Source organism: Falco cherrug, chromosome 7, assembly GCF_023634085.1.
Source record: "Falco cherrug isolate bFalChe1 chromosome 7, bFalChe1.pri, whole genome shotgun sequence".
In the NCBI taxonomy this organism is placed as follows: domain Eukaryota; kingdom Metazoa; phylum Chordata; class Aves; order Falconiformes; family Falconidae; genus Falco; species Falco cherrug.
This window is the reverse complement of record NC_073703.1, coordinates 7,840,433-7,860,333: the sequence shown is the minus strand read 5'-3', so window position 1 is coordinate 7,860,333 and position 19,901 is coordinate 7,840,433. Positions and strand designations below refer to the sequence as shown.

The 19,901-nt window shown below is 40.7% G+C and overlaps 1 long non-coding RNA gene across 1 annotated transcript in view; it reads right to left on the bottom strand.

The window, feature by feature from the left end:
• The window catches only part of LOC114015214 (uncharacterized), a 72,653-nt gene extending 68,372 nt beyond the window's left edge, over positions 1-4,281 (bottom strand). The window contains exon 1 of the long non-coding RNA XR_008733388.1: positions 4,083-4,281. This is a non-coding gene — a long non-coding RNA (uncharacterized LOC114015214). The remainder of the gene's footprint in view (positions 1-4,082) is intronic.
• Between the last annotated feature and the right edge of the window lie 15,620 nt (positions 4,282-19,901).

Sequence of the window (19,901 nt, the reverse complement as noted above, 5' to 3'; positions counted from 1 at the left end):
CATAATTAAAACTCTGAAATTTTAATATTATCTTCCCTGCACAAGATTCAGAATTCAGGAAACACCTCTCTGAGTATTAATTGTGCAGAATAATATGGCTGGCTGGCTGTATGATCTCTCTATCCTTTGATGTTTAAATTGATCCTAGTATTCTGGAGACAGCTTCTGCAAAACTGATTTCCTTGTCTTTATTTTAGCTAGGTTCACTCAAAGGGCAAAATATCTAAGCATTCAGCTTTTGACCCTACTAGCAAATATTTAATGTATGAATTAAACTGGACAGGGCTTTGCCAGAAGCTCTCTTCATGTTTTATTTCTGAAGCTATTTTTAGCAACATTTAATCGCTTAAATGTAAGGAGATAAAGACATCTCTGACAAACTGTGTTTATTGAGCTAAATGCCATCAAGGAAAACCCTTTTATTTCTTTATAATGGGTTCAGCACACTTTGCATCTCTGGCTTTATTCTGAAATACACTGTTACAATCCTAGAGGATGATACAGTAGCTAATATTACCACTAAATAAATGCACAAGTGGATGGACACAGGAGGCAACTTGACAAAGAGATGGATGGATAAACTGGAACTGCCTTTAATAGGCTCCCAGGAAATAAAAGAGTGGTGTACAATCTCCAGTTACTCTCCCGCCCTTTCTGTATATATTTACAAGGGATGGTTCTGTAAAAAACATCAGCAAGCAAACAACAGCCAGACACCTGATTAAAGGTCAAACCAGCAGCAACAAAGCACAAATTAAAAGGGAAAATCCTGAGTTTCACTCCCCCTCCCCTGCTCCCACCAACCAGTAGGTATTAGAGACCAGATTGCTGGGAGTCAGCAAAATCCAAAAAAATTTTGGACATCCAGATATTAATGATGAACTTTGGGATGGCCAGGAAGAAGAGGAAGGCAGCGAGGAGAAGAGGGTTTTAAAAATAAATAGCCAAAAGGTGGAGAGGGCAGCAGCAGAATGGAAGAATGACAAAACCAGGTTACCACCAGGTGAAAAGGGCATTGGAAGAGAACGTGATCAAGTAATTAGCAGGTGGAAGGGGAAGTTAGGGGTCAAAATCAATCTGTCAGGGGGCAGGTGGGAGGTATTACCACTGTGACTGGCTCTTGACAGAGCAACACAAGAGGAGGGCTGCAGGCTGCTGGGAGGAAATTGCTGCCTAGCGTTTGCCTCAACTCTGCACTGGCTACAGCACACTCCAGAATGGCCCAAACTTTTACTGCATGCCCACCATCGCTGCTTCTGATAGACTTGCTCATTTTTGAGGGGAAACAGGACTTCACTTTGCCCTCGGTAAGCAGACAATGAACAGGCAGTCTGGTATGACAACTAGCTTTTTGTTCATCTAAACAAGGGGACAGACATTCCCAAACTAATTCCAGTCTACAAACCATTTTAATGCAAGTAATTAAACATAATGATTCCTTCACTTCCCAGCCATCTTGGACTCCAACTTGTTTCTTTTAAATTGTTTTTAGCAGGACTTGTCACGGCAAAAGGAGCAACACAATACAAAAAGCAAGCATGAGCTAGACCCATGCGGGAGGTTTTTCCCCAAAAGAGATAAGGGGAATTTATACACTCTTCTGATTTCAAGAACACAACTGTGTCTCTGTCTTTCTGAACTACCCATCCTTTGATGTCCAAATCCATCCTCAAGTATGGGACAGAGCACTGTAGAACTGATTTCCTTGTCTTTTTTGCAAGGTTCATTCAAGGGTCAAAAATCCAAGTATTCAGCTTTTGACCCTAACTAATCTGACGGGCAGTACCACAGACAGGAAAACTACGTCTATAAAAAGACAGAATGATAAGTGCTGAGCCAGACTTCCCCACCACATGTCCTACAGGACAGATTGTTGACAAATTTCCATTTACTGTCAGGGAGAGAGCAGTGCTGTGGCAGGTGAAGCCTTCCACCACTGCCCACTCGCCCTTTGGTGCCCCTGTGGAGGCCAATAATAGTGGTGATTTTTGTTATGGGGTACTGATCTGTAACTTAAGTGGAGACATTCATCATTCAGAAGTCACAGTGGAACAAACTGCTCAATGATGACCCGAGGGCACTCCCAGTCATGAAACCAGACTCAAACAGCAAGCTGGGGATATAAACGCTTATGTTTACAGATGAGTGTTTACATCCTCTCTCTCTCTCTCTCACTACTTCTATTGTTTAATAAATGGGTTGAGACCTCATGTGATGTTCTTCAAGAGTCTGTAAAGAGCTACACGAGTTCAAGCAATCGAAAGAAAAAGGAGACTCTGTTAATAGTCCACACCAATGATCCACTCACATTCATCATAAACAGACAAAAAAATTAAGTGTCCAAAAATCCGAAGACCAACTACGCTGCCTTATTCTACACAGGTGCATTAATCAATTGTTCTCTTTCCTTAGGAGCCAGTTCCCAAATACTATTATTTCAATAGCACCTGCAGAGCCATGTGCTGTCTCCAGGAAAATAGAGGAGAAAAAAAAAAAAAAGTTGGGGGGGAGGGGAAGTGAAATCTTTTCCCCAAGGGGCCTCTAAATCCATTTTCAGGCGAGACCCAGCAAGAATGCTGAGATTTTTCATGGAGAAGGGCTGGAAGTCAATAAAATGCTGAGAACATTTCATGGCCAGCACACCATACGAGGGATGTTTGTGAGTAGATGATCAGGCATCTTTATGACTGTATAGTTACTGTGCCCATCTAATTACCTCTTGGAAAAACTCTATCCATCATCTACCATCTACCTTCCGTGAGAACAATGCTACTGTCCTCTCCAGTTTCCCAGTCAGAGCAGATTGCCAGGAACAGTAGCAATAATGACATCCCCTTCTGTCCTCACAGGAACTGAACACAGAAATACAGCTGCTGCGATTCTTGTGCACATTTTTGCCAGCTCTCTTGCCAGGATCTAGCTGTAAGGCAGACTGGATCCAGAGATGGCTTCATAAAGGCAGGGGGGATGGGACAGGGATGGGACCAACACCAAAAGCACCCAACGACCAGATGTGCCAAATAACTGAGAAGAGAGACCCTTTCTCTCATGCAGCTAATAAGAAACTTACAGCATTATGTGAGAAAAAGCTTTAGCTAAAATATAAAATAGGACATCAGAACTCTTGGGATTTTGCTCCCACCACTGATCTTTGTGCAATTCACTTGTCTAAATGGGGATAACAATATGCTCCCATGCCTTGGTTTTGTGAGGTTTAATCCTTATTAACACTTGCGAAGCAGATTGGGACCACTAAATGGAATGCTGAAAAGAATTTTCAAAGATTTACTACTTGAGAGAAAAATATTGCGGGAAAAAAATATTCCAGTTAGGAGCAGAAGACTGTTTCCCTTCTTGATGTGGCATTATTCAACTCTCTGGGACCAGTTTAACCCTGTTCTGTGAGGCCGTCCTCTGGCTCAGCTGACTCTGAACAATCATGCTCTGCAACCACCTCTTCTCGTACTCATTACAAAAGGTGAGCAATATTTATTGGTTCAAGCAGGGCCAAGGGCTGACATTAAGCAAATTTCAAGGGTTATTTGAAGTTAATTGAGTTTAATCATGTAATGATTTTATAATTAGTCATAGTTCCCAGTCTTGTACTGAAAAAGTCACACTTAAGAATTATTTAAAAGAAAATTAAAGCCAATTTAGAATAAGCAGGAGGAAACTGCATCGGTGATTGGTGAGACTGAGTGAGGGGATCAGAAAGTGTGCTGGCTAAATGCACTAACTGCTCTAGTGCACTGAACCTCTGCCTTCAGCTGCACTGAGCTGAAGTCTCAGCTGGGGACTTGCGCTAAGGGTAAGGGCAGCAGTAAGTTTCCGAATGTTAGTCATGCTGACTTGGTGGTTATTTCTCACTGGCAATGAGTTGGATGGATCCTGCCCCAGGGGAAAAGAAACTTCAGACTTTTTCCACCTCATTGGAGCCAGGTCCACCTAGATGTTTCAAAGGCAAAGACCAGGAAACTGTGTTTATACATCCTTAAGCAGGACTTGCCAGTGGAAAACTATACTCCTCAGTTATATAGGACCTGCTCTTGTTCCTCAAGACTAAAAGGCACCCAAAGTCTTACCTATGCAACTGAGCAGCCTCACAGGGGTGCTGACTGGCTCTGTGTCTTGTCCTGCTGCACACAAGGCACTGCAAGGTTTCACTGCATTCACCTTTTGGTGTGGTGTGGAAGCGCACCATCTCGTCTTCCCACGCGTGGCAGCATGGCTGTGTTCCGGGCAGGCTCCGAGGACTATATGACTCGTCTGGATTTAAGAAGTCCTCCTGAAAAAGTTAAGCATACATAGGTGCCAGTTTGATAAAGATACTTATCACCCTGCATAGCAATATAATTATTGATAAAATTATACTACTTCTCATCACCCACGGATAACTCTTCTATAATGGCCTTGCTTATTTTTACCAAATTACAGAACTGGTGTGTGCCCAGGAACTTGGCAATGATAAGCCACAAGCAAGACCAGTTGGGACAAATTTTTTCTTTCGCATACTCAAATCAAGTGGAAAATTCAGTCAAGGAAAAAGAATCAAACGAAAATTCATAACACAAATAAAAATTAAGTAAACCACTCTATAATACATTAAAAATTAAATTATTTGATATTTTGCTTCAGAAATAAGATTTTGAATTGATCCATTCCTAACTTTGCTTACAAATAAGCATTATAAATATACATATATTCCAACTTGAAATTACTGGTTCTGCTTTTACTGAGGGAGAAAGGATTTCAGTGATAAAGCTGAGACCAGACTTTCAGAGCAGCCCAGGAAATATCAGGCCTTCATCCTTTTAAGCAAAGGATTAAATTGGAGGCAAAGCTCTATGTGTGCTGCTGTAGACCTGAGCAGTTGTAAAGCCTGACAACACTGTAGCATCTGCCCAGGACATCATTGCCATCAATGATTCAAAACATCATAATGCTGAGTGCTGCCTGATGCAAAACTTTGGTCCTTCTTGAGAGAAAAATCAAGAAGAGGAACAAGAGGTCTGCAAGACAGGGCTGCGTTCAGCAGGGGCTGCAGCGTGGGACACGTGATGTGCCCAACAGACAGCAGAATCAGAGACAGTCAGTTTGGTGGGCAACTCTTCCAGAGCCAATCCGCCTCCCAGGACAATTTCCAAAACCTAATGCCTTGAATCCAGAAGGCAGTGTTTAAAATGATGTGCATAACACCAGCTTCTTTTAATTTTAAACACAATCTTATCCACTGTATTCTTACTCTCTCCCTACACCCATAAATAATACCAGTGTATTACTTAATGATATGACTTATTATTTATTTAAATAATTTATGTAGAGCCTATAACCTGAACAATTATAACAATAATGATTCAAAAACCAGAAGTTACATGAAAAGGAGAGCCTTAAATAATTAAAAGCCTCTCTCCTTTCCCGAAAGAGAGCCAAGGAGCAGTGTGGGGCTTTCTCTTTAGGTTTTTAGTTCTCCTACAAGTGAAAGGGCAGAGTGCCATTGGCTAAATGCTGGCTTAGCAAAGGAAAAACAATAAATCAGAATAACCAGTGTTACTGTAGCTCTTGTCTAGCCTTTCCTATCCATGCATCGCAGAGGAGGGTAAGTACCACAGGACCTATTTTACAAAAGGTGAAACTGAGGACAAGGAGGTGATACAAATGGTCCATGGTCACCCAGAAGTTCACATGCAAAGCTGGGCATAAATCTTTTCTTCCATCTGCTAGACCAGACCTCATCCACCAAGCCACACTACTTTCATATTTTCTCTTTTTGATTTTTTTTTTCTTTCACAATTCTCTGCTTTTCAGGATTTACTATGTTTCTTCTATACGCCCACCTCTCTTCCAGTGCCTCTGTTCTCAGCTTCAAGCATTCCTCCTTCCCGGTGGCCTTTCCCTCCAAGTTTACCCCTCCCGGCATCCACTTTGTACCCAGTTTTTCCAAATAGTTTTTATCCTCTGCAACTAGGCAAATACTTCGCAACTCACAGCACAAGTGGGTAATTGAGCACAGTTGTAAGTGGATTATCATTGAAATGACTAATTTTACACAATGCAGAAAGCTCAAGGCAGCAACAGGGTGCTTTGCAATTTAAACATTGTAGAGAGGGAAAATATTTTCAGGTTTCATTTTAAAACTTTCTAAATGCAAAAATGGAAGCTGATTCCCCAGTGGCAAGGCATAAATACACGTTGTAAACTCAAATCGCCAAATGTTTGCCTAGTTGTATTAAGGGGAACAGATGAATTACCAGAATCAGACTTTACAGAGCAGCTGGAGCAGTAAAAAATAATGTAAAATTTTTAAAGATATTCTGGACTACTCATCAAACACGCCAAAATGACAGAAGTTCCTTGACATCAGTCTTGGGGTGCAATGAAAACATTACCGAAGTAGATGGATGACTATCTCCAAGAGAAAACACTAAATACTTAAACATTGAGATCTCAAAGTTTACATCCATGTTGTAGAGCACTCACAAAAATAGCACTGGGAATTCATGGTCTTGACTGGAAATTCCTAAAGCCAAACCCAACAGCTCCCTAATACAGGGAATCTCACCGTCAATTTAACACAAAACTAATTCCTTAGCAAAGGGATTTTTTTAATTCTTCACTGATTTAATTGGGAGTATGGAAAGATAAATGCTTATGGATGTTTGAAAGTCTTTTCTTAAAAAAAAACATATTCAGAACACTGAACCGAGATTTGGTAAACCAATTCAATACCTAGCTCTGCCACAGACTTTCTGTGTGACCTTGGAAAAGTCATTTAGGTCTATGCATCTACATCAGGAAGCTAATCCACATAGATAATGGAGAGACACAGACAGGCACCAAAAGAGTGGGGATGCAGACCACCTAAATAATACATAAAGATACTATTTTCCTCTACTCTTCATCTCCTCTATTGAGTATTGCTCGTTCGATGCTACATTATCTTTATGGCATAAGACTTTTCTCCCACCCCCAACAGGATCCCAATTTCATATACCATCTTTAAGTATTGCATTAATACAAATAAAAATAAGAATGCAAATTCCAAACTGTTATATTTATCTCATCAGAGCTGCTTACATTTAAAAGATATAACTGTCACAGTGAACAGCTCACAAGCAATGTGCAAACTAAAAAGGCAAATAAATGTTTTGTTAAAAGTTATTTGAGGAATGATTCTAAAAACCACAATCAACACAAGAAAACCACAGTCTGCTCAGTGACCCATTGAGAACATGAAGAGATATGAAGTTTGAATGAAAAAATTCACAACTTAACCTGCCAAACTACCTTCTTTATTCTCAGAATATCAAATAAAGGAAAGCATTTGTGAATAAGGACTATTCATGACTGGAAGCAGGTACATTAGATATGGTGGACTAAGAAAGCAGACTCAGTCTGCTGGAGACAGACAGTCGCAACAATTTCCAGTGTCAAAGAAAAATCTGGCACCTTGTTAAATATTAATAAGCTGTCAGGGTCAAAATGTTTAGGTCCTTCCAACTCAATCACTTACATTTCTACTTCTCAGAAGCCATTCAATTGGAAATACCCTTTCCTGTCTTGCCCCTCCTCATCCTGCCTTCTCACCAAGAACCACACAACATCAGATGAAAATGGACAGTAAATGAGTTGGCAGCCAAATGATGTTCTTGCCTCCCCTGCCTTTGCTGGTATGCATTCTGTTATTTTTAGTGAGGCACAGAAAACTTAAATACAAGAAAAAGAACAATGTGAAGAGTTGGTTTAGCAAATCTCTGCTGCATTTTCTGCAGGTTAGTGTTATTGATTACTGACACCTAAGGGTCTGACACATAATCGATAGACCTCATGACCCACATATGTGACATGGCCTGTGGGGGCTTTAGAAACAAGAATGAACATGGCAGCTCCATCCGAAGCTTTTCATATAATATTTATTTATTTATTTGGAGGCAAAGCTGTTTCTACTCAAATTACTGTCATGGCAAAAACTGGTGTCAGAGGGGTTTGCTCATTTCTTCTCCTGGTACCTGAAGATTAGAGCAAAAATACAGTAACAGTGAAACAAAAATCTAACTCTACATCAGCGATCTAGGAGCTAAAACTCCCCTTCCCTCCCAAATTTAGTTACTCGGAATGAGAACTAGTCATCTGAAGGAGAAAGAACTGCTCAAACAAGGGAAAGAGGCAGAAGCTGTCTCACCAGCTCACCTTTATCTTTTTGAAAGGCGCCAGAGAAGCACAGACTAGCATGGAAAACACCAGTCTGACTTCAGAAGACTGGAGGGGCTCTTTTCTGGTGCACAGTCCTCATAGGTAGATGGCAAGAAAAGCTTTTGTACTGCAGTTTGCAGGTCACAGTCTTCTCCAAACATAATCCTTTGTTTCATTGTTGTCTTCTCCCAATACAAAGTGGTCACTCAGGATTACTGCCGAGTCTCAAAATGCTATGACAAATGTGCTCATTTCCTTGACTGCAGCATTGGTTTTAGGTGGGATTTTATACCTCCAGAGCTTTCCTCCTTCTCGCAGGTCACTATTTGCTGTTTCTGAATGTTGTCTTCTCTCAACATTGTTTACTTTTAGTTTGAGGAGTCTCAGTGTTGAATTCCTATCTATGCAGTATTCAAATAATGGCAAACATCTGAAACTCTCCATCTGGATTTTCAGACATTATTGAAGCCTTACCACCCTTTTCTTCAGTCTATTCTATCAATTGCCAATTACCTCTGCAATTTTTCTAGTTTGTTTGGGTCTTTACTGTCTGTAGGGTGATTGCTATAAATTAGTTATTGCTTGTGCAATATTTTAAGATCAGCCCATACACATAGGCCGTATGCAGGCTGCATATGATGGCACCTAAGATAAATGGAGGCATGTAACTTCATGAGCACAATGACCAATTGAGAGCACTAATGATATAGTTAGTGGATCTTGCTGGAAGACAGGAAAGCAGGAAAGTATAACATGATCAGGTGGTCTGGATATGGCTCTGGGTATGCACCCTCACCCACAGAAACTGATACTGCCATATAGCAGGGCTGACATCAAGGCTGAAGATCAGCAGGCATAGTATAGTTTCATGTTACTGAAGTGTGCTGCCAGATGATGGCCAGAATCTTCACAGCCTTGGAGACTTAATGTATAGCGCAGATAACATCCTACTACAACTAGGCACCCTGCCCAACCATGGCAACTTAATTCTTTCCTGGATAGGCAAATCCACGACAGAATAGCCTAGACTTTTTCATAAGCAAGCCATGGGTTTTGTACAGTTATTGACCTTTTTATAGCAAGCAATACAGCTTGCTTTCAAGCCAGGCCCTAGGAATCACTTGTTGAGACTGTCTGAGGCCACAGGACGCATCCTGCTGCTCTCCTCCTGCAGAGCTTTTACCTCACTTCTGTCACATCGACAATTCCCTGGCATATTTTGAAGGAAAATATGTTTCTGACCCAAAGCTATGTGGACTTTCAATGCTTCTTCCAAATCACAGAAAAACAAACTGCTTGAATGAAAGAGTTCCTACCAATAGCAAATAACCAGGACAGAAGCTAAGATCTCACAGCAATCCTTTCTTACATTAAATGCCCTACAATAGCACCTAATCTTGAAATATCAGTCAGCAAAAGTCAATTGAGAGGCTGTTGACAAGTCCCTCCACAGTCCTGTTGTCTATGCCAGCTTCTGTGTAATGCTGGAAAGAGTTCAGTTCTAATAAATCCTTTGTTCACATAAGCAAAGTTTTTATTAGGCCAGTGAAGCATGCATTCTGCAATGTTGTAGTGTACCGCACTGTCTGTTGTGGAGGGGCAAGTGCAGCTGAAGACAGAGGCAGAAATGAAACATGTGAGGGGGACACAGCCCACACTCACCTGATGGCCTTAAAACCACTACAGCAGCTCACTACAGCTCTTGGTTCTCAGGACAGTAATTATTTCAAATGTTAGTGAGCAAAATCTGGCAATTCAATGTTTTCCACTCAAATCCTTTCCTGAACATCTAACTCCAGTGCTTTTCTGCCCTCCCTTAATAAAAACATCAATTTCTGATGCTGGGCAGCTTCACCTCAGTGTTGTGCTCCACCTCAAGCTGGCTGCATTTAAGGGAGAGCGGCACGTAGCATTCTTGGTCTGTGAGGTGTTCTGAATCCTTCAGGATAGAGAACACTACACATTTTACACATCACCCCCAACCCCCCATCTTACACAAGCCAATAACCTACCTTTTTTTTCCCCTGCAGTTTTCAATACCTTGCAAGACACTGTTATTTTATGGAGAGCTGACAAATACCCATAAGTAAGTTAGAGGCAAATAATAATCCCCAATCAGTTCACCACTAGAAACCCTATGAAGATTTTCTCTTTCCACAAGACCCAGCAATATCCTGTGCAAGAGAGATGGCCTGCTGCTACCATTTTAGAGGTGCAATCTCTTCTTTTTTTTTCATCCTTCCTGCTGCAGAAAATTCTTCATCAGCTCCTGGTAAACACTATTTCTGTTTTACCCTGTTGTGCTGCATGGGGAAACACACTGCTGGGTGCAGGATCTTCCTGCCATCTATTTTACGCCTCTGGGAGTTTTCCAGCAGCTGGCAATAATATAAAAAAGATCACCATGGACTGTGATGTGACCAATTACAGCAGACAGCAGTTATTTATAGAAAAGTCAGCAGCACTGAAGCTTTAACACCAGCCAGCAGACCCCTCTGCTTCCCATCACTTAGTGTGTGTGCTAGCATCCTGCAACACCCTGTGTAGCAAGGAGTTTTAAGGCAATTACCTTGGTACCTCACAAAACTGTAGAGACACATGGCATATGCCCACAGGACAACGAAGGACTAGCACTTTACATACACCGTATCTTCGAACTGCCACAGCATATTTCATTTTCATAAATGGCTGACCTCAGATGTCACTTTCATTCTAAAATCCTTGTCCACCTACTCAGCGGCATAGCACATTAGGGCACAGCACAGTCAATGTGTGTAAGAACCTGTAACACACACCTTCCCGATTCCTGGCTCTTTGCAAAGTATCTCTTCTCATCTTCTCCAGGACCTGCTATAAGGTCTGTCCAAATATTACAGTACAAAGAAAGACAACATGTTACCCAGCTACCTTTCTGAACTTCCTCAGTCATGATATAAACTAAACTAGTTGATACAGCTTTCAGTCTCTTGATGCAAAGATGGAAAATCCACCAGAAAGCTGGACAAATCACAGTAACCAAGGGGCAAATGTTACTTCCAAGGGTCATACATTGCCTCATTGAATCCCTGTTATGAGACAGACAATGCTGATGGTCCCTAACATGCAAATGCTCATTCTCAGAGCTGACATGCAGGATCAGGACCGGTTTGATGCTGCAGTTTGTAACTTAGGCACCTGCCACCAGTCACTGCAAAAATTTGGATTCAAAATGAAATTGCGAATTATTTTGCTTCTGGAATATTTAATACACTATGTAAGTGCAAACCCACTCTTGGAAGCTGAGGGAAAAAGTTCATGGCCCCTTTCTGAGGTGAGCATTTATAGCAGAGCACACTGCAGAATGAAATGCAATATTGCCATCTATTGCCCAGACCTGGAACCAGCCCCTCGCTGTCTGACACATTCAGCTGAAGATGAGATCAATGTTTCAGGACAAGGAATCTTTTAATCATAATGAAAATGTGACCTTGACTGATCCGAGGTCACGTTACATTAATGCAGTCTTCAAAGCTTTTTTTAATAATACAATTAACGATTTCTGCCATACCAGGAAGAGAATTAAAGACCAAAACTCTTAAGGAGTATTGACCTATTCAGTTTCAGTTTTTAAAATAACCTCAAAGCAACATGGACTTTTTTGCTTTTTTTACCCCCCCACCCCCCTTTAAATTCCCAGATACATAACTGTTAGATATTTTGTTCTATTTGTGTTCATGGGTATCACACTTCTAGTAAAGATGTGGATAAGACAGTAGGAGGGATCTCCACTCTGATTAGCTAACCCTGTCTTGAGAACCAATAGGTCAGGCTAGGACACCTTGCACTACACTAAGAACAAAACCAACAACATTAATTAGGAAGGTTGCAACTACAGTTTGATGCAGAAAGAGACTTACTTCCACAAAGGCGCTTTAATTCATCACTCCCTTTCTCCATACCAATAGTCGCATTCTCTTCCTTAATGTACCATGTCAAGAAAGGTCTCATCTGCGCTTTTGCAAATGACTTGGAAATCTTTAAAGGAATTTAATAAGCCCAAAATATATCCTGTCTAATTTTTGCTCAAAATGCATTCACTTCTCAGCACCAGAAGCCACAGATTCAAATGGCATTTCTCAACAAGTAGTGCTATTAGTTAGCTACTAACTTTAGTCTGAGCATCCTTGGTTCAAACTAGCGGCAGTGCACAGCATGTGACGCTGGCTCCCATGAAGATCCACTATCAGGACACAGTGGGGCCCAAACTACCCAGAAGCTGTGGTCAGAAAGGCAGGACTGATGTGCATCAATATGATTGTGTTTCACCCTGGATGAGTTGTAGCATTCAGGAAAGATTTTAGCTAAACCGGCATTATATCATGTAGAATCATAGAATCATAGAATTGTTTGGGTTGTAAAAGACCTTTAAGATATCAAGTCCAACCATTAACCCAGCACTGCCAAATAAATGCCTCTGTATCAACTGTTCTGTTCTGTGCTTGGTCGCTTTCTTTTTTATTATTATGATGATGTATTCATTTTCAGGCATTATATATAAAACCTGGCAGTTCATGTCTATTTTTAAGGATGGATGAGTGAATCCAGGGTAAGTCATTTTGAATCAATTGAAGACACTGGCAGGGTTTTGTGAGGGAAAGCAGACTCATCTGAGACTCCATGCAGGGTACAAGAGGAGAGAAGCAGAACTGCGCCTGTGCATGAAAAATTTCAGATGAAACCAGGGGACTGTGAAAAATCTGTAACAACAATGAAGAATACAACTCGGCCCATGTCATCACCATATGAGCTTATTGTCCCGGGCAGGGGTTCAACTATGGGATTTGTCAAAGATGATCCTTTCTGATCAGTTACACCACTCCACTGCTACAAATATAAAGAATACTCTATCATCAAAGCTGCCAGGGTTGTATTTCCCTGCATTTCTAGGTCCTCAGCAGCAGAATACTGGCTGCCTCCCAGATTTCTAATACCAGTGGCTTTTTCCCTTGGCTAGGGCAGGCAATATTGTTTGTCCTGACCCTGCTAAGTTTAGAGGTGAATTATCAGAGTGTGTCTTACCTCCTGCTCCAGATACCATTGCTGGAATTGGAGGGGACAGGGAATCATCTCTGTCATTGTAATTATACTGCATCAAAGAGACTGGCTGGTCTGAGAGTAAGCCACTGGAAGGCTGTGACCAGGCAGAAATACAGAAGCAAAAATCAAGCACTGCCATTGCTTGTAACTGATATCAGCTCTTTTTGGTAGAAACCTGCCTTCCCATTCCTCTGCACGACCACAGCACCACTCCGTAAGCTTAGGCCTGTAAGTCAAAAGCCAGGCAAGGACATCGCACAGCATGGTATATCCATCTGTTGGAAGCAAAGGCTCTCTGAAGCTCTCAGTCTCAGTTACCTCAATGAGAGAAAGACGTAAGGTCCTTCCCTCCCATCCACAGCATGGCCGAGCAACGTGCTTTGCGATCTATTTGACGACTCACAAGGATATTACCTATCGAAGTGCTAGTGTCTTTGATGCCTTAACTGTTCAGGCAGGACATGCTAAATATCATTTTGCAGAAACTTCTGATGTCTACAGGGAGCAAGACCCCTTCTTGACCTTTTCTCTTGCTATTTTTCTGGTTTTGTTCTGTGCTTCTCGGAGCTGCTCCTCCATTCCAGATGCACAAAAGAGGTCAAACTAGCAGAGGTGGCTTGTGCCAAAGGCTTTGGCTTCTACCAAGAGACACTTTAAAAGGAAGATATTTGTGCTTGTGACATAGAGCAAAGAGGAACAATATGTCTTTCACTCCAATTGATTTACCCACCAACCTTCTACGCAAACAAGGATAAAAGCAGCATTTCAGTCTGTATTACAGCAGATGGGCTCTGCATGCAGCACAAGAGAAATAGCTTTAAAAAAGATTGAACCAGCCCCAAGATCTGGAAAGGGTGGGGGAATCAGAAGGCTCTTTTATATCATGCAGCTTGAACACAGCATTTACCTAAAATGCATCTTAGTTAAGATACTTATGAAAGGCTTGGAGGAGAGGGGACATGCCAAGCAAGGAGAAACTTCGAAAATTAATCAGCTGAACTAATCCTTTTAGGAAGGGTTTTTCCCTTCTCCCCCCTCCCCAGCTCCTTGCAGACAGCTGGGATGAGATTACTTGTTCCAGGTAGGACTGAAGGTATGTTGCACATCTGTATCTTTTAAAAGCAGCATGAAATTAATTCCATTAAGCCAAGGCCACTCCAGTTGACCAGAGGGCACCCATAGCTCTGAAGTGTTTCTTCTCTCATGGTCACTGACCTTTAACATACCACAGCCCAGAGAGTCTGAGCTATTAATTTACAAATCAGATGTTAGTGAATGAATACCGACATCCCCAAATGTACTCATCATGGTGAATGCAACCTCTGATCTCCTCCCGAGAATTAAAAATAAAATAAATTAAAAAACCAACTTCATCTAAATGTCAGGTGGCTGGGAGAAAAGAATTCTTCCAGATGGAGTTTATTGATCTTCCAAAAATGGAGCCTTCAGTTTAAATTAAAACCAAAAAGATTCCTTTAAAAAAAAAACAAAAACACACACACAAAAAAAAGACAAACCAACAACCTTCAAGCCAGAAAAATTCAATAAAGCAAGGATAAAGTCTAAGGCAAACAGAGAAGATTAAACTGAGACTTTACCATCAAGTTGGATTGCAAGAGGAAACAAATTGAAAACCAGGCTAATTACAAACTCCTAATTTTGTCTCCTGTGTACTTAAACTTTATTGCATGCTCATCTGTAACAAGAAATATATAAAGGAAGGCCTAAATCAATACTAAACAACTAACTATAGCTGGATGCATTCTTTGTTTATACAATTGAGAAATAAATTAACAAAAGAGAAATTCTATTTGGACATGTTAATTTCACCTTTTTTCTGCAACACCCTTGATATGGAAATGTTAAGAAGTATCACGCTAGGTACTGAAGTTTAGCCTGTTCCCTCCCTTCTTCATCTGTAGGAAAGGACACTAAAATGTGCATTTGAACACCCCTGTGACTCCAAATTAACTGCTGTGTTTTACTGACCTGCCAAGGCTTTCTTTAGGAACATGGGTCACTCAATCAAACCCAATTATATCAGCTAGGCACTCAGCTCTAAGGACGTCACTGAGCCTTTGTTTGGACACAGTCAACACAAAGGTGCCAAGTTAGTCTGGTTTTCAAACTAATGAGTTCAGACACGTTAGCTGTTTTTTCCTCCTTTGGCACCTACTTATAAGGCAGCCTTCTGGATGGCCCAGCTCTCATAATCAAGCAATACAAGTGAAAAGTGGTTTTTTAGAGTGTTTAATTTGTATTTCTAAACCTCTAAAAATTTTCCACAAAAACCATAGCAGAAAGAAGGCACCAGAAGTTTCTATAAGTTGACTTCTAGCTGATCCTTGAGGAGCAGTCCGTGAGTGTCCAAACAAATCCCATAATACATTAATGTCATCACAGAGGTGGGAGGGATGGATATTGGCCCAAGTTACTGATGTGATGAACTCTTATGAGTTGCACAGTGCTGCTGCCATTCAGCAGACAGATGTATCATGCCACACTAATCATGGAGAGTGATATTGTAGCCTGGAAGACTGGGAAATCACCCCAAAAATAGAGTTAGCATTGGACTTTCTAGAACCAAGTGAAAGAACAGAGAACGAGTTGCTTTGAAATGTTTGCATTACAATCTTTGATTAGGATGGAGAGCTGCCTTTAATGTACAATTTTATCTTTGCACTGAAGTTTTTATTTTATCAGTGAAATGAAACATTAAACATTTCAAAAAAATTAAGAAGAAAAATTAGATTAAATTGTCTGCTTACTAAATCTGCTCTTCTCTCCTTTGAAATGGTCACATATAAACCACTTAGCCTTTAGGGGCAAATATAGACCACCCCTGCTTTTCTAATGCTGAGAATATTAACAGCGTATTACATGGTAGCTGCTGTCACAGGAAAAGAAGTCAAAGAAAGTGCTCAGTGGTACTCTGATGCAAAGTACATAGTAGACAGAGAAGGGACAGAACTGGAAAATTAGATGTTCAATTTAACCTTCAAACAACTGAGACAGAACCATCTTGCGATAGGAAACCATGAAATACAACATGGAAAAGTCCCACCCAGGCTTCCTGATGAGACAAGAGTACAAAGGGACACAACCTGGGAGCAGTTTGCATTTTGTGCTACTCTTTGACTTTATCTTGGCTTCATGAATATTTGAAAACATCAACCCAGGCCCACCCGAGATAAACTCCACACATACAATGAGACTGGATGGCAAACACAAGCCAAGCCTTACCACAACCTCACCTTGCTTTCTCTGAACTGGTAACCTTTCTCTGAAGAAGTCAAGCCAACCAGTGATGTATTTAAATCTTGGGCACCATCCCAAGCGCCCAAGAGATGACAACGACGTTACGCTATGTCATGGTGCCACCTCGTGGTAACAATAAAGATGACGCTGGACAGACCGTTTTCAGTAGTATGCTGCAGCCATTGTGGGCACTAAAGACAACGCGTTAAGATAGATACCTCTTAATTCCTCCGCGTCATCTAAGTTTTACAGTGCATGCTCACTATTAAGACACCCACAAGGTCAAAAGAATCCCATGAAGATTACAACCACGGGTCATAGCAGCTGGGAAGTGCTAAACCATAATGGCCAGCGTGATTGTAAATGGAATTTGGTCTCTGATGATGTCCAGGCTTCTAAGAGGAATTTGAAAAATTGAAAATCTCTCTTGGAGGACAAGAAGAATTAATCAAGGTCAGGAAAATCTGCCTCACAGAGATAGATCCAAAAACCAGTGCTGTTCACTGATGCTATGATGGACCACAAGGTATCCATCCCCACACTGAAAGAATCTTGGTAGTACCAGAGCCATAGCTCAGCATTGAACAGAAAAGCAAAATCCATCTTAGGAGACTAAACCAAAATAAATTCAGACTGAAAAAATCAGGTGCACCTGTAAACACAAAACTTGAGAACAACTTGCCAACGGATGTGGCAGATTTCCCGCTGCTCAACACCTGAAAATCAAAACTATCAAATCAAAATAATCTTTCTAAAAAATGGGTTGTTTCAACCAAAACCAACGATTTTTGATACAGCAGCCATACATGAAATTTTCTGGCTTACATTATGTGAAACATCATGACAGATTAATGCAATGAAATTTCTGGCCTTAAAATCCGTATGTTTACTTGTCATGAGAGCAATTAAATACCTCATTTAGTTGGCACACACACACACAGAGATCACGGCTAACACTAATGCTGATGTCTAACATCTTACTTGTAGGCCACACTTAAGTGTCTATGCTTATATGAACAATAGGTACAAATTTCCTTTCAGCAGGTCTGCCATCTCTCTCACACGCACACACTTACCTTGTCTCCTCAGCAGAAACAACATTGCGTCAAGCCAGAACCATCTGAGTGTAGATTCAGAAAGGGATTAAATCCAAGGTTTTGAAAAATTAACTCCAAACACTGGAATGCTCTTTTAAGCCTTTGCCAACTTTTCCAGCACTCTGAAACCATCCTATCCTTGAGTCAATGCAGATTTCTTTTAAATAAAAACTTCCCCTGTGAGAAAAAGGTGATTGTGCTGTTTTTTTGGGTGGGGTTGGTGTTTTTTTCTGTTATGTTCTATTAGACAGTGAAGATACTGGGTCTGTTTCTGCTTCAGACCCTCTTAGGCTTCTTGTGATCTCACTAAGAAGCGCTTCAGATTGCCAAGAACAAGTTGCAGGTCTAAGCTTCTAAATTAATCAGATACCTTAAATCAGTAATACATCAAACAAACAAAAAAAAACCCCAAAATCAATATTCAGTCTAATTGTTCTGTAAGTCAGCATTACTGAAATAATATGGAACAAGTCATGTATCCTCATGTAGCCCATGAGCTTAGTACTAGGTAGGACCTCAGAACTCCTGAGTCTAGCTCTGTACTGGATATAGATAGTGGGCAAATGTCTGTAACCTCTTACTCTACTGCTTCTGCTCTGTGTGTTTCATTTATCAGGGAGGGCAGGTGAACTGAATGTAGAACATCCCTAACTGTCTTAAGTTTTGATTAGAAGGATGATGTGATCACTTTCTTTGATTAGAAAGTACTGAGCCACCTGCCAACACCACCTCATCAAATGTACCTTTGCTTACTTCTATAATATGCCCAGTTGCCATCATGAGAGTTTTTGATGAAAAAGCTTTACTTAGAAAACAAAAAGCTAAACATGATCAAGGAAGACAATGGTTGCACAGAGGAAAGAAGCAACTTTTCTGTGAGAACAGCCAGTAAAGTAACTGTGGAGCAGCCACTGGATCACTGGGTAAGAGAGGTGAAAAAGAAATTCATTTTGAGGATATTGAAAAATTGCTGGTTTTTTCTGTGGCTCAAAGTGTCCCCAGATACAGAATGAATTTAATCTGCTTAGGTGTCTGCCCATTCCACACACAGTACCCTATCCATCTTCTTTATTCTATTACAAATTCATATAGAGTTTCCCGGAGCCTTCTTAGAAAAAGTTTTTTTGAAAGACTTAAACCAGATTAAACTTCTTTAGTGCCCACTTGCTAGAACAACTCCAGTTTACTTCACCCTGGCAATTATAATACAGGCTGTTAAGTGCAAACTAGACATGAGGCTAGTTAACCAGGCTACTGCAACTCCAGAATGAGCTTTCATGACAAGAGATGTAATCATTTTCTAATCATACGTAGAAGCAACTGGTATTGCAGCTTTTCACAAACATTGTATTTAAAAAATAAATAAATATAAAGGTATATACTTAACCATACATTAAGTAAGAATATAGGCTGCTGCACAGGAGGGCACACAGCTTTTAGCAGTCTTTATAGCACACCCTTTGCAACATGATGAATTAACAACCTGAAGATCAACTGATTATAAACTTAGTCCTAAATGCATTCTCTTTGAGACAAGAGAACCATAGCAACACGATTAAGGTTGGCACACAATTCAGTGTTTTAATTCTCTTGGCAAAAACTTGTAAGTTCCAATTATAGCATTTTTTAATTATTTTTTTTAAAAAAAAGATGCCTAGAAAGGTCTGATTTTGACGTGTCTGAGGCATATGGTTTACTGAGCGGCTCAACCAAGGAGGAGTTACTTGGATACACGAATAAATGCTATGTTAAATCACGACCTTAAACAAAAACCGGGGGACAGGGCTATGTGTGAGCGACTATCCCATACAGGGGGAGGAAATACACATCCCTACAGTGTATCGATAATGCCTGCCCACGGAAATGCTGGATGTCTCCCTGGAAATGCTGGATTAGTTTCCTGGGGGGAGGGAAGCTACCTCTCCCTGTTTCAAGTCACCCGCTTAAGAATTACAGGCTGCTGGATCTGCTCAGGTTCATCAAGACCCTACCGCTGGTCACCACTGAGCCCACCTTTTTGCAAAGCCTTCTCTGCCACTGGACTAACGATCTGATCCTTAAGAGCTTCACCTGTAATCATTAATACAACATTGAAAAAGTAAAAAAGTAAAAAAAAATAGCTAATATAGAAACAGCTTGTGGTGACAGAACAAAATTTCTTTACCAAACCATAACATGAGTAACCTAGTGACATATGTTATACTTCCAATTGAATTAAATGTAAAACATTAGGAAAGAGCCTACAGGAAAGAAAACATGTAATATGTAATCTACACAAAG